General features: G+C 41.4%; 1 protein-coding gene across 2 annotated transcripts in view; it reads right to left on the reverse strand.

Moving 5' to 3' along the window:
- BORCS5 (BLOC-1 related complex subunit 5) overlaps positions 1-15,620 on the reverse strand; it is a 200,090-nt gene that overhangs the window by 73,101 nt on the left and 111,369 nt on the right. The window lies entirely within an intron of this gene.

Raw genomic sequence — 15,620 nt, forward strand, 5'->3', positions numbered from 1 at the left:
AGCGTTCACATTGTTTAATCACCTCCAGAGTCAGACTGCCAGGTGTGAAGAAGGACTCCATTGTTTTCTTGTGATTAATTGTTTATTTGGTTAAGTAATGCAAATCTATTGTATCCTGTAAAAGGGCGTCTTCCCTCTATCTAATGTACTATCTTTTTCCTGTGCAGCTGTTGCTGGGGAGTGTCAACCAGGTGGGAGACCTGCATAAATACTGGGCATATAGCCCTCAATTGAACAATTAAACACATTCTGTTTTACCCTCAAGATGGAGCTTGGTCTCATGTATGGGGGGAATTAACTGGGTTTGTGTGTTGCTGATCCCGTATTCAGGGCATCTTTCATCTGGTATTAACCCTTGATATCCGGGTTATACCATAACACATGGGTTCAAACTGAACCCCTTGAAGAACATTAAGAACTAAATTCAAACTCCATGGTATAGCAATAGGTTTAAACACAGGCTTGATTCTCATTAAAGCCTGACAAAAAGACTGAACGTCTGGGACATCCGCCAGACGCTTGTGTAGTAAAATTGACAAAGCAGAAATTTGTCCCTTTAAGGAACTATCTGATAATCCCTTCTCCAATCCTTCTTGGAGAAAAGACAAAATCCTAGGAATCCTAACCCTACTCCATGAGTAGCCCTTGGATTCGCACCAATAAAGATATTTACGCCATATCTTATGGTAAATATTTCTAGTGACAGGCTTTCGAGCCTGAATCAAAGTATCAATGACCGACTCAGAGAATCCCCGCTTAGATAAAATAAAGCGTTCAATATCCAGGCAGTCAGCTGCAGAGAATTTAGATTTGGATGTTGGAACGGACCTTGGATGAGAAGGTCCTGTCTTAATGGCAGTTTCCACGGTGGCAGAGATGACATGTCCACTAGATCTGCATACCAAGTCCTGCTTGGCCACGCAGGAGCTATCAGGATTACTGAAGCTCTCTCCTGTTTGATTCTTGCAATCAGACGAGGTAGGAGAGTAAATGGAGGAAACACATAAGCCAGGTTGAACGACCAAGATACTGCTAGAGCATCTATCAGTACAGCTTGGGGATCCCTTGACCTGGACCCGTAACAAGGAAGTTTGGCATTCTGACGAGATGCCATCAGATCCAATTCCGGTGTGCCCCATTGGTGAATCAATGATGCAAACACCTCCGGATGAAAAGTCTGACGACTTAGAAAATCCGCTTCCCAGTTCTCTACTCCTGGGATATAGATTGCTGATAGGTGGCAAGAGTGAGTCTCCGCCCATCGGATTATCTTTGAAACCTCTATCATCGCTAGAGAACTCTTTGTTCCCCCTTGATGATTGATATATGCTACAGTCGTGATATTGTCTGACTGGAATCTTATGAATTTGGCCAAAGCCAACTGAGGCAACGCCTGAAGCGCGTTGAATATTGTTCTCAGTTCCAGAATATTGATTGGTAATAGGGACTCCTCCTGAGTCCAAACACCCTGAGCCTTCAGGGAATTCCAGACTGCACCCCAGCCCAATAGGCTGGCGTCCGTCATCACTATGACCCATGCTGGCCTGCGGAAGCACATTCCCTGGGACAGATGATCCTGTGACAACCACCAAAGAAGAGAGTCTCTGGTCTCTAGATCCAGATTTATCTGAGGAGATAAATTCGCATAATCCTCATTCCACTGTCTGAGCATGCACAGCTGCAGTGGTCTGAGAGGAAAGCGAGCAAACGGAATGATGTCCATTGCCGCTACCATTAACCCAATGACCTCCATACACTGCGCCACTGATGGCCGAGGAATGGACTGAAGTGCTCGGCAAGTAGTTAGAATCTTTGACTTTCTGACCTCCGTCAGAAAAATTTTCATGTCTACCGAGTCTATCAGAGTTCCCAAGAATGGAACTCTTGTAAGTGGAACTAGTGAACTCTTTTCTATATTCACTTTCCAACCGTGAGTTCTTAGAAATGCCAACACGATGTCCGTGTGAGATTTGGTCAGGTGATAAGTTGACGCCTGGATCAAAATATCGTCCAGATAGGGCGCCACTGCTATGCCCCGCGGCCTGAGAACCGCCAGAAGGGACCCTAGCACCTTTGTGAAGATTCTGGGAGCTGTGGCAAACCCGAAAGGAAGGGCCACAAACTGATAATGTTCGTCCAGGAAGGCGAACCTTAGAAACTGATGATGATCCTTGTGGATAGGAATGTGAAGATACGCATCCTTCACGTCCACGGTGGTCATATATTGACCCTCCTGGATCATTGGTAAGATTGTTTGTATAGTCTCCATCTTGAACGATGGGACTCTGAGATATTTGTTTAGGCATTTGAGATCTAAAATCGGTCTGAAGGTTCCCTCTTTTTTGGGAACCACGAAAAGATTCGAGTAAAACCCCTGTCCCTGTTCTAGTTTTGGAACTGGACAAATTACACCCATGGTATAGAGGTCTTTTACACAGCGTAAGAACGCCTCTCTTTTTGTCTGGTCTACAGACAAACCTGAAAGATGAAATCTCCCTCTTGGGAGAAGATCCTTGAATTCTAGCCGATACCCCTGGGTCACAATTTTTAATGCCTAGGGATCCTGAACATCCCTTGCCCAAGCCTGAGCGAAGAGAGAAAGTCTGCCCCCTACTAAATCCGGTCCCGGATCGGGGGCTGCCCCTTCATGCTGTCTTGGTAGCAGCAGCGGGCTTCTTAACTTGTTTACCTTTATTCCAGTCCTGGTTAGGTCTCCAGACTGACTTGGATTGTGCAAAATTCCCCTACTGCTTTGTGGCGGAAGAGGAAGTAGAGGGTGCACCTTTAAAGTTTCCAATGGAATGAAAATTATTCTGTTTAGCCCTCATCTTAACAGTCTTATCCTGAGGCAGGGCATGACCTTTACCTCCAGTAATGTCAGAAATGATTTCCTTCAGTTCAGGCCCGAATAGGGTCTTACCTTTAAAAGGAATAGCTAAAAGCTTAGCTTTTGATGACACATCAGCAGACCAAGATTTAAGCCATAACGCTCTACACGCTAAAATGGCAAAGCCTGCATTTTTCGCCGCTAATTTAGCCATTTGAAAAGCGGCATCAGTAATAAAAGAATTAGCTAGCTTGAGAGCCTTAATTCTATCCAACATATCATCTAATGGGGTCTCAACCTTAAGAGACTCCTCTAGAGCCTCAAACCAAAAAGCTGCTGCAGTAGTAACTGGAACAATGCACGCTATAGTTTGTAGAAGAAAACCCTGATGAATAACCAATTTCTTTAGAAGACCCTCTAATTTTTTTATCCATAGGATCTTTGAAAGCACAACTGTCCTCAATAGGTATAGTTGTACGCTTAGCTAGGGTAGAAATAGTTCCCTCCACCTTAGGGACCGTTTGCCAAGAATCCCAAATGGTGTCAGATATGGGAAACATTTTCTTAAAAGTAGGAGGGGGAGAGAACAGAATGCCTGGTCTATCCCATTCCTTAATAACAATGTCCGAAATCCTTTTAGGGTCTGGAAAAACATCAGTGTAAGTAGGTACCTCTAGATATTTATCCATCTTACACAATTTCTCTGGTGGTATTACAATAGGGTCACAATCATCCAGAGTCACCAGGCGGAGGTGTTCAAGCTTAAACTTAAAGGACATCACGTCCGAGTCTGTCTGAGGTAATACATTTCCTGAATCTGAAAGCTCTCCTTCAGACAGCAATTCCCCGACCCCCAAATCAGAACACTGTGAGGGTACATCGAGATGGCCAATAAAGCATCAGAGGGCTAAGCATTTACCTTAATACCGGAACTACTTTGCTTACCTTGTAAACCTGGCAGTTTAGATAATACCTCTGTAAGGGTAGTAGACATAATTGCAGCCATATCTTGCAGACTAAAAGAATTAGACGCACTAGAAGTACTTGGCGTTGCTTGAGTGGGCGTTAAAGGTTGTGACACTTGGGGAGAATTGGATGGCATAACGTGATTCTCTTCAGACTGAGAATCATCTATAGACATACTTTTATCACCTAAAATATGTTCTTTGCCATGTAAGGCCCTTTCAGTACATGAGGGACACAATGTAAGTGGGGGTTCCACAATGGCTTCTAAACACATAGAGCATTGACTTTCCTCAATGTCAGACATGTTGAACAGGCTAGTAATAACCACAAAAGGTCTTGAAAACACTTTATATTTTGAAAAAACAACAATTTTGAAAAACGATACTGCGCCTTTAAGAAGTAAAGCGCACAATTTATCCAAATCTGCTTTAAAAATGCTATAACGCTCACAATTTTAGCATATATCTATCTTATAGTGTAGCCTAAGATTGCACCACATGTAAGGGACAAATGAACCCTTTATAAGCCAAACGTTATTCCAAAACGTTATAAAAAGTAAATTAACAACCCCCTGCAGCTCTGCTGTGGCGCCTACCTGCCCTCAGGGGTCTGAGAAATCTCCCTATGACTCAGTTAGCCTATGTCTTTGGCCCAACCGGAGCTGAAGTCTGCTGCTTTCATGTGAAGATCAACTGCGCATCTGAGGAGCAAAAATTAGCCGCCGCCCATCATATGCGATGTCTCCCAGCCTAAAAAAACGCTATGAAGCGGTATAGGAACTAGCCATGTGGGTTCTTGTATCCCCAATAACAATAAAGCCATGTGAAACCCTCCAGTACAATGCCCAGTAACAGTGAACATAAAAACGTTTCTGCAATAAAACGTTATGTTGCCCCAGTGTCTAACCATGCTGCCATCCTTCGCTGCATTTAGCCCAAAAACAATCACACACAGGTCTCCAGTAATGCCCCTTCTTATATATAGGATTACTGCTTACCCCTTTCCCTCACGGGAACTATGTCAGCCTGTTCTGAAATATCACAGTCTCTCCAAAAATAAATGACTGAAATACCTCAATGCTTGTAGCATGAAAAACGTTCCCCACACTGAAGCTTCTCTAGTACTCCTCAGCCATTCTGTGGGAACTCATCAGGATCTTAGTGACAACTGCTAAGATCATCAACTTCCAGGCAGAAATCTTCTTCCATCTGCTGCCTGAGGAAAAATAGTACTCACCGGCACCATTTAAAATAAAAAAGTCTTGCTTGAAGAAAATAAAAAAAAATCATTTTAACACCTTTCACTTAACCTCTTCCTATTACTAGTATAGGCAAAGAGAATGACTGGAGGTGGAGAGAAGGGAGGAGCTATATATACAGCTCTGCTGTGGTGCTCTTTGCCACTTCCTGTTAGCAGGAGGATAATATCCCACAAGGATGAATCCGTGGACTCATCGTATCTAGTAGAAGAAAACAACATTACAGGTTATTAACAGAAGGCTTTCTAAATGCTGCAATGGAATGTGCTAGAGGCACGGCATGAGGTACTGGACATGTTTGTTATTCACAAACAGCACATGTGCAATTTACGTCAGCTTGCTTAACTAGTTCTGATTATGTGAATTGATATGCCATAGAGTCGGCTAACTGTAGCAATGAGCTGAACCAGTTTAAGTAGGCAAGCATGTATCCACCCTAACAGACTACCATTTCCTATTCGCTATTTGTGGGTACATGCTGTTTTACTCCTACTACCTAAATCTCAATCTCTTTTCACTGTATTTCTCTGAAATCATCTCTCATTTCTTTTCCTGCAATAACTTGTGCTCCTCTCCCTTTTCATATTTATTCTTATTTTATTCTTATTATTCTTGGACAATGGGCAGTAAGAAGAGTAGATCTGTGTTACAGAGGTACTACAGGTGAAGCATGCGGCCTCTCCTGCTAATATGGATCGATTATAGCAGTCCTGGACTCAACAGTCAACATTATTGGTTGGTCACAGTGCTATCTGTTTATGGTTTCCCTAGTCTACACCTTGCTCAGTTTAGCCCACTACATACAGAATCCCTCTATTCTTACCACACCGTCCCATTTTAACATTCTAACCAGTTGTTTTACAATTTGATCCAAAAATGCTGCATTTCAAAATGAATCTGCAGTTTGGCCACTGGCAGCCCAAACATGAGAACACGAGTAGCCAGATAAACCATTTGCTTAAAAAGGACATGAAATCCAATTTTGTTTCTTTAATGATTTAGGTAGAACATACCATTTTAAACAACTTTCCAATCAATTTCTGTTATCAAAGTTGCTTTATTCTGATGATATCCTTTGTTAAAGGAGCAGCAATACACTACTGGGAGCTAACAAACACATCGGGTGAACCATTGACAAGAAGAATATATGTGCAGTCACCAATTAGCGGCTAGCTCCCAGTAGTGCATTGCTGCTCCTGAGCCTACCAAGGTACGATTTTCAGCAAAGGACACCTAAGAACAAAGCCAATTAGATAATAGATGTAAATTGGAAACTTGTTTAAAATTGTATGCTCTATCTGAATCATGAAAGAAAAAATTGTGTTTCATGTCCCTTTAAGATGCCAAATCCCATTCTCTGACACAATAGGTTTAAATTTTACTACGGGTCTCCAGCACCTTTTGCATATTCTCTGCTGGGACCCTAAAGGGAAATTAAACTCAAAATGTAACTGCCTATGAATTATTTAATTTAATAAAACAATTTTGCAATATTAGTTACTTTGTTTGTTTTTTCTGTAAAATACCTCTAAACAAAAACCTCTGAAAACTGTGTTTGTCTTATGCTGTATGTAGATCTTTCATAATTCAGTATGTAATTGCCTATATATAATATGCATATATATAGCTTTAAAAGGACATGTTTACTAATCAGCTGACTATTCCATATGTGCTCTAGTTCAGATATCCTCAAAATCTGGCCTGCTAGGGAGGCCTGAGGACAGGTTTGAAAACCAGTGAGATAGAGCATGCAATTGTAAACAACTTTCCAACTTACTTCTATTATCAAATCTGCTTTATTCTTTTGGTATCCTTTGTTGAAAGAGCAGCAATGCCCTCCAGGGGACTACTTGAACACATTAGGTGAGCCAATAAGTAGAAGAATATGTGTAGCAGCCAACAATTACCAGCTAGCTCCCAGTAGTCCTCCGGGGGCCTAACTAGCTATGCTTTTCAACAAACAATACCAAGAGATCTAATCAGATTAGATGACGATAATAATATTATTATTATGAATCATGAAAGTTTAATTTAGAATTTAATGTCCATTTAAATTTCAGACCTGACTTTTAAACCTCTGTTACATTCTGAAAAAGTCAATAGTGTACCCAAAACTTAAAGGGACATGACATATTTTCTTTCATGATTTAGAAAGAGTATACAATTTTAAACAACTTTCCAATTTACTTATATTATGTAATTTGCTTTATTCTCTTGATAGCCTTTGTTGAAAAGCATATCTAAATAGTCTCAGTGGCTTCTGATTGGTGGCTTCACATAGATGCCTCATGTGATTGGCTCACCCATGTGCATTGCTACTTCTTCAACAAAAGATATCTGAAGAATGAAGCAAATTAAATAATAGAAGTACAGGCAGTCCCCGGGTTACAGGCATCCGACTTAAGTACAACTCGCACTTGCCTTACAGATAGGGTGAGTATAACATTTTTTAGGAAACGATGAGAGAAACTAAAGGTTTATTTTTAGTGATGGTAAATCCTAGCATTTGTTATACGCTTGGATTTACCATCACTTTAGTGTCTGACAAAGTGAGATAAAAAGCTCCAATGGAAGGGAATCAAGCTGAGAGAGCAGTATAAAGCACAACACGACAGCAGATTAGGGTGTTGGTGCTTCAATGGAGTTGCTGATAATGAAGGAGATTTTCATACGGAGGATGAAGCAAAAAGAAGTTCAGTTTGTGACATCTGGTGTAGGTTATATGGGCGACATAATGGATAGGAAGGATTTCTTTAGTTTTAGGTTTAGTTTTTCAAAAGATGAAGAGCAGGACTTAAAGACTGAACGCAGAGTAATCCTCAATGCAAATTTGTTTAAAGAAAGACACTAATGGTGAAGTGCAAACAATTGGATTTGAAACAGGAAATGGCTTTGTTAAAAGGAGATTGAGGGAGTGAAAGGCACTAGGCCAAGATGGTCAACTATGCCAAATGCTAGAGAGGGTTTGAAGCGAATAATATAAGAAAAATTGTTACTCTGATCTGAAAGGAAATTCAAAACTTTAGTAAAGGTAGTTTCAGGACAGTGGTAACAATAAAAACCAGAGTGAAGTTATTAACAAAGTGAGTTCCTGGATAGGCAATTGTAAGTAGCACTTCAAGCAGTTTAGGTACGGAGCGTAATAGGAAGCAACAACTGTTACTGAATCAGGGCTGGCATAACAGATGATGATTGTACTAGCTGGCTGTGATGAGTTTGTGTCAAGGTGCCAGAAATGATAGTTTCACAGTGAATAGTTCAATGCCTTTTGGATTAACATGTTTTCTCTTTCCCTTTACATTTAAAGGGACACTCAAGTCAAAATTAAAGTTAAATAAGCTAAAATAATAATAATATTAAACATTTTCAATGCCCCTTGCTCAATTTTTTTTTATATTTTTATTTATTTATTTATTTATTTCAAGATTGATTCTGTACAAAGATAGTGATGCACAGATCACTCAAATCATAACATCTATAAGGAAGAAAAAAAAAAGCATAGTAACCGCATCAAGGTTTACATAAATTGACAAGATCTCATCTTTTCCTAGTATAAACATAATTTTTTTGTTATACTGTAGATAAACAGAACAAAAAGTATAGGTAATGGATTTTACAGCTGGGGGAAAAAACAGAATTTATGCTTACCTGATAAATTACTTTCTCCAACGGTGTGTCCGGTCCACGGCGTCATCCATTACTTGTGGAAATATTCTCTTCCCCAACAGGAAATGGCAAAGAGCACAGCAAAAGCTGTCCATATAGCCCCTCCTCAGGCTCCGCCCCCCAGTCATTCGACCGACGGTTAGGAGAAAAAAAGGAGAAACTATAGGGTGCCGTGGTGACTGTAGTGTATAGAGAAAGAAATTTTTCAAACCTGATTAAAAAACCAGGGCGGGCCGTGTACCGGACACACCGTTGGAGAAAGTAATTTATCAGGTAAGCATAAATTCTGTTTTCTCCAACATTGGTGTGTCCGGTCCACGGCGTCATCCATTACTTGTGGGAACCAATACCAAAGCTTTAGGACACGGATGAAGGGAGGGAGCAAATCAGGTTACCTAAACGGAAGGCACCACGGCTTGCAAAACCTTTCTCCCAAAAACAGCCTCCGAAGAAGCAAAAGTATCAAATTTGTAGAATTTGGCAAAAGTGTGCAGAGAAGACCAAGTCGCTGCCTTACATATCTGATCAACAGAAGCCTCGTTCTTGAAGGCCCATGTGGAAGCCACAGCCCTAGTGGAGTGAACTGTGATTCGTTCAGGAGGCTGCCGTCCAGCAGTCTCATAAGCCAATCGGATAATGCTTTTCAGCCAGAAAGAAAGAGAGGTAGCAGTAGCTTTTTGTCCTCTCCTCTTACCAGAGTAAACGACAAACAAACATGAGGTTTGTCTAAAATCCTTAGTTGCTTCTAAATAGAACTTTAAAGCATGAACTACATCTAAATTGTGCAACAAACGTTCCTTCTTTGAAACTGGATTCGGACACAGAGAAGGAACAACTATTTCCTGGTTAATATTCCTGTTGGAAACAACTTTCGGAAGAAAACCAGGCTTAGTACGCAAAACGACCTTATCTGAATGGAAGCAGATAATTCAGAAACTCTTCTAGCAGAAGAAATAGCAACCAAAAACAGAACTTTCCAAGATAGTAACTTAATATCTATGGAATGCAAAGGTTCAAACGGAACCCCTTGAAGAACTGAAAGAACTAAATTTAGACTCCAAGGAGGAGTCATGGGTCTGTAAACAGGCTTCATTCTGACCAAAGCCTGTACAAAAGCTTGTACATCTGGCACAGCTGCCAGTCGTTTGTGTAACAAGACAGATAAAGCAGAACTCGCTGACAATCCCTTATCCAAACCTTCTTGGAGAAAGGAAAGGATCTTAGGAATTTTAATCTTACTCCAGGATACAGATATATTTTTTCCATATTTTATGGTAAATCTTTCTAGTTACAGGTTTTCTGGCTTGGACCAGAGTATTTATCACTGAATTTGAAAACCCACGCTTGGATAAAATCAAGCGTTCAATTTCCAAGCAGTCAGCTGCAGAGAAACTAGATTTGGATGTTCGAATGGACCTTGTACTAGAACAGTGTTTTTCAACCAGTGTGCCGTGGCACACTAGTGTGCCGTGAGAGATCCTCAGGTGTGCCACGGCAGACTGACAACAGTGTCAAATATTTTTTAAACTTTGCTTGTTTTTTACTCCCAGTGCAGGGGTAGTTTGTAGGAGGCATGGCATAACAGCACAATACATACAGTATGTGTGTGTTTGTGTGTATGTGTATATATATATATATATATATATATATATATATGCTGTATTAGGCTACAATGTGTGATTTTTTTTAAATTTTGGGATGGTGGTGTGCCACAGGATTTTTTAATGTAAAAAAGTGTGCCACGGCAAAAAAAAAGGTTAAAAATCACTGTACTAGAAGATCCTGTCTCAAAGGTAGCTTCCATGGTGGAGCCGATGACATATTCACCAGGTCTGCATACCAAGTCCTGCGTGGCCACGCAGGAGCTATCAGAATCACTGAGGCCTTCTCCTGTTTGATCCTGGCTACGAGCCTGGGAAGGAGAGGGAACGGTGGAAACACATAAGCTAGGTTGAACGACCAAGGCGCCACTAATGCATCCACTAGAGTCGCCTTGGGATCCCTGGATCTGGACCCGTAGCAAGGAACCTTGAAGTTCTGACGAGACGCCATCAGATCCATGTCTGGAATGCCCCATAATTGAGTCAACTGGGCAAATACCTCCGGGTGGAGTTCCCACTCCCCCGGATGGAAAGTCTGACGACTCAGATAATCCGCCTCCCAGTTGTCTACCCCTGGGATGTGAATTGCAGATAGATGGCAGGAGTGATCCTCCGCCCATTTGATGATCTTGGATACCTCTCTCATCGCCAAGGAACTCTTTGTTCCTCCCTGATGGTTGATGTAAGCTACAGTCGTCATGTTGTCTGACTGGAATCTTATGAATCCGGCCTTCGCTAGTTGAGGCCAAGCCCGGAGAGCATTGAATATCGCTCTCAGTTCCAGGATGTTTATCGAGAGAAGAGACTCTTCCTGAGACCATAGACCCTGAGCTTTCAGGGAATCCCAGACCGCGCCCCAGCCTAATAGACTGGCGTCAGTCGTGACAATGACCCATTCTGGTCTGCGGAAACTCATTGCCTGAGACAGGTTATCCTGGGTCAACCACCAACGGAGTGAGTCTCTGGTCATCTGGTCTACTTGAATCTTTGGAGACAAGTCTGCATAGTCCCCATTCCACTGAATGAGCATGCACAGTTGTAATGGTCTTAGATGAATTCGAGCAAAAGGAACTATGTCCATTGCTGCAACCATCAACCCTACTACTTCCACGCACTGAGCTATGGAAGGCTGCAGAATAGAGTGAAGAACTTGACAAGCGTTTAGAAGCTTTGACTTTCTGACTTCTGTCAGGAAGATCTTCATTTCTAAAGAATCTATTATTGTTCCCAAAAAGGGAACTCTTGTTGACGGAGACAGGGAACTCTTTTTTACGTTCACCTTCCACCCGTGAGATCTGAGAAAGGCTAGAACAATGTCTGTATGAGCCTTTGCCTTGGAAAGAGACGACGCTTGAATTAGAATGTCATCTATATAGGGTGCCACTGCAATGCCCCTTGGTCTTAGAACCGCCAGAAGGGACCCTAGCACCTTTGTGAAAATTCTGGGAGCAGTGGCTAAACCGAATGGAAGAGCCACAAACTGATAATGTTTGTCCAGAAAGGCGAACCTTAGGAACTGATGATGATCTTTGTGGATGGGAATATGTAGGTACGCATCCTTTAAATCCACGGTAGTCATATATTGACCCTCCTGGATTGTAGGTAAAATTGTTTGAATGGTTTCCATTTTGAACGATGGAACTCTGAGAAATTTGTTTAGAATTTTTAAATCCAGAATTGGTCTGAAAGTTCCCTCTTTTTTGGGGACTACAAACAGGATTGAGTAAAACCCCTGACCTTGTTCCACAGCTGGAACTGAGTGTATCACTCCCATCTTTAACAGGTCTTCTACACAATGTAAGAATGCCTGTCTCTTTATTTGGTTTGAAGATAAGTGAGACGTGTGGAACCTTCCCCTTGGGGGTAGTTCCTTGATTTCTAGAAGATAACCCTGAGAGACTATTTCTAGTGCCCAGGGATCCGGAACATCTCTTGCCCAAGCCTGAGCAAAGAGAGAGAGTCTGCCCCCTACTAGATCCGGTCCCAGATCGGGGGCTACCCCTTCATGCTGTCTTGGTAGCAGCAGCAGGCTTCTTGGCCTGTTTACCCTTATTCCAGCCTTGCATTGGTTTCCAAGCTGGTTTAGCCTGGGAAGCGTTACCCTCTTGTCTAGAGGCTGCAGAGTTAGAAGCCAGTCCGTTCCTGAAATTGCGAAAGGAACGAGAATTGGACTTATTCTTAGCCTTGAAAGGCCTATCCTGTGGGAAATAATTTCTTTCAATTCCGGCCCAAAAAGGGTCTTACCTTTGAAAGGGACATTAAGCAATTTTGTCTTGGAAGATACATCCGCCGACCAAGACTTTAGCCAGAGCGCTCTGCACGCCACAATTGCAAACCCTGAATTTTTCGCCGCTAATCTCGCTAATTGCAAAGCGGCATCTAACTTAAGTGAATTCTGTCCATGACTTCCTCATATGGAGTCTCCATGTTAAGCGACTTTTCTAGTTCATCGAACCAGAAACACGCCGCCGTAGTGACAGGAATAATGCACAAAATTGGTTGGAGGAGGTAACCTTGCTGCACAAAAATCTTTTTAAGCAAACCCTCCAATTTTTTTTCCATAGGATCTTTGAAAGCACAATTGTCCTCAATGGGGATAGTCGTGCGCTTAGCTAGGGTAGAAACTGCCCCCTCAACCTTAGGGACTGTCTGCCATGTGTCCTTCCTTGGGTTGACCATGGGGAACAATTTCTTAAATATAGGAGGTGGGACAAAGGGTATGTCTGGTCTCTCCCACTCCTTATTCACTATGTCCGCCACCCTTTTAGGGATCGGGAAGGCATCAGGGTGCACCGGGACCTCTAAGAATTTGTCCATCTTGCACAATTTTTCTGGAATGACCAAAGAGTCACAATCATCCAGAGTAGATAGTACCTCCTTAAGTAATGCGCGGAGATGCTCTAACTTAAATTTAAATGTCACAATGTCAGGTTCTGCCTGTTGAGAGATTCTTCCTGAATCTGAAAGTTCTCCCTCCGACAAACCCTCCCTCACTGCCACTTCTGACTGGTGTGAGGGTATGACAGATAAACTATCGTCAGCGCCTTATTGCTCCACTGTATTTAAAACTGAGCAATCATGCTTTCTCTGAAATGCTGGCATTTTGGATAAAATATTAGCTATGGAATTATCCATTACTGCCGTTAATTGTTGCATAGTAACAAGCATTGGCGCGCTAGATGTACTAGGGGTCGCCTGCGCGGGCATAACTGGTGTTGACACAGAAGGAGAGGATGATGAACTATCCCCACTACCTTCATTTGAGGAATCATCTTGGGCAACCTTATTAAATGTGACAGTACTGTCCTTACTTTGTTTGGACGCCATGGCACAATTATCACATACATTCGAAGGAGCAACCACCTTGGCCTCCATACATACAGAACATGACTTATCTGAAGGTACAGACATGTTAGACAGGCTTAAACAGGCTAATAATGCAAAAAAAACGTTTTAAAACAAAACCGTTACTGTCTCTTTAAAATGTTAAACAGAGCACACTTTATTTCTGAATGTGTGAAAAACTATGAAGGAAATATCCAATCTTTACCAAATTTTCACCAGTGTCTTAATGCCTTAAAAGTATTGCACCCCAATTTTCAAGCTTTTAACCCCTTAAATAAGGAAACCGGAGCCGTTTAATCAAATAACAATTTTTAACCCCACTACAGTCCCAGCCACAGTGTTTGCTGCGACTTCACCTGTCCTTAGGAGTTATACGATACCAAATTAAGCCTTCCAGGAACGTTTTCAATGATCACCAGACCCTCTCACATGCAGCTGCATGCACTGCATCCAACAGAAACTGCGCAATTATGGCGCGAAAATGAGGCTCTGTCTACTATAGTGAAAGGCCCTTCCTGATTGGAAAGGTGTCTAAACAACTGCCTGGCGCCTAAAAACGTTCCCTCACAATAAAAGTTTTATAAATCACCTCTAGATTTCATAAAAAACTTAAATAAAGCAATCGATTTAGCCCATAAGAGTGTCAACCAGTGTATAGCCCATAATAAGCCTTCATTCTGTTAAGAGACTAAGAAAATGGCTTACCGATCCCCAAGAGGGAAATGACAGTCTTCTAGCATTACACAGTCTTGTTAGAAAATGGACTAGTCATACCTTGAGCAGAAAAGTCTGCTAACTGTTCCCCCCAACTGAAGTTCTCTGGGCTCAACAGTCCTGCGTGGGAACAGCAATTGATTTTAGTTACTGCTGCTAAAATCATACTCCTCTTTTAAACAGAACTCTTCATCCCTTTCTGTTTTAGAGTAAATAGTACAAACCGGCACTATTTTAAAATAACAAACTCTTGATAGCAGAATAAAAAACTACAATTAAACACCACATACTCTTCACCATCTCCGTGGAGATGCTACTTGTTCAGAGCGGCAAAGAGAATGACTGGGGGGCGGAGCCTGAGGAGGGGCTATATGGACAGCTTTTGCTGTGCTCTTTTGCCATTTCCTGTTGGGGAAGAGAATATTCCCACAAGTAATGGATGACGCCGTGGACCGGACACACCAATGTTGGAGAAAAAAGACTATATTCTCCTCGGTCCGCCCTACTCCTCTCCCCACTCATCTAAGAATGTCCATTGCCCTCTCAGTCTATAATTTATCAATAATTCAGTATGTAAGAAAGGATATACAATTTGTTTTTTGAAATCCTATTTCTTGCTCCAGGATATATTCCCATTTCTGTATAAATTTCTTTAAACCGGTCTCTGGAAGCGATAAGGTGTCCAATTGCTCTATTATGATCTGATTACGAAGTTCCAGTTGTATATCTTTTAACATAGGAGCCTTTTTAGATTTCCATTGTTAAAGTATCATTTTCCTACCTGATAGTATTATCAAGTTCAGAAGTTTAGTGTTCTCTTTAAATTTGGAGCCATGTAGAAGAATAAAAATATCTTGAGGTTCCAGATAAATTCTTTTCTGAAGTATGGTACTTGTCCAATTGAAAATTTTATGCCAATTTTTTTTTAATTTTGTAACAATACCAAAAGCAATGCAAAATGTTTGCTCCCTAGTACCACATTTGTTACAATACATTACTCTATTCCTGGCAAATTTTGTTAGTCTTTTGCAGGTGTTAAATAAGTCATATGAATAATTTGAATTTGTGCTTCCATATAATATGCTACAAGAGAGGCTTTCTTTGTTCTAATAATAGTTTTACTTATCGTATTATCTGCAAGGGTGACTGTGAGCAGGTTCTCCCACTTATGACTTTTCATGATTATTACCTCCCTTTTTGCATACATTGTAAGTTTATATAAAAAAGAAATCGAAAAAATTAT

The sequence above is a fragment of the Bombina bombina genome, chromosome 6 (genome assembly GCF_027579735.1).
Source record: "Bombina bombina isolate aBomBom1 chromosome 6, aBomBom1.pri, whole genome shotgun sequence".
Taxonomy (NCBI): Eukaryota; Metazoa; Chordata; class Amphibia; order Anura; family Bombinatoridae; genus Bombina; species Bombina bombina.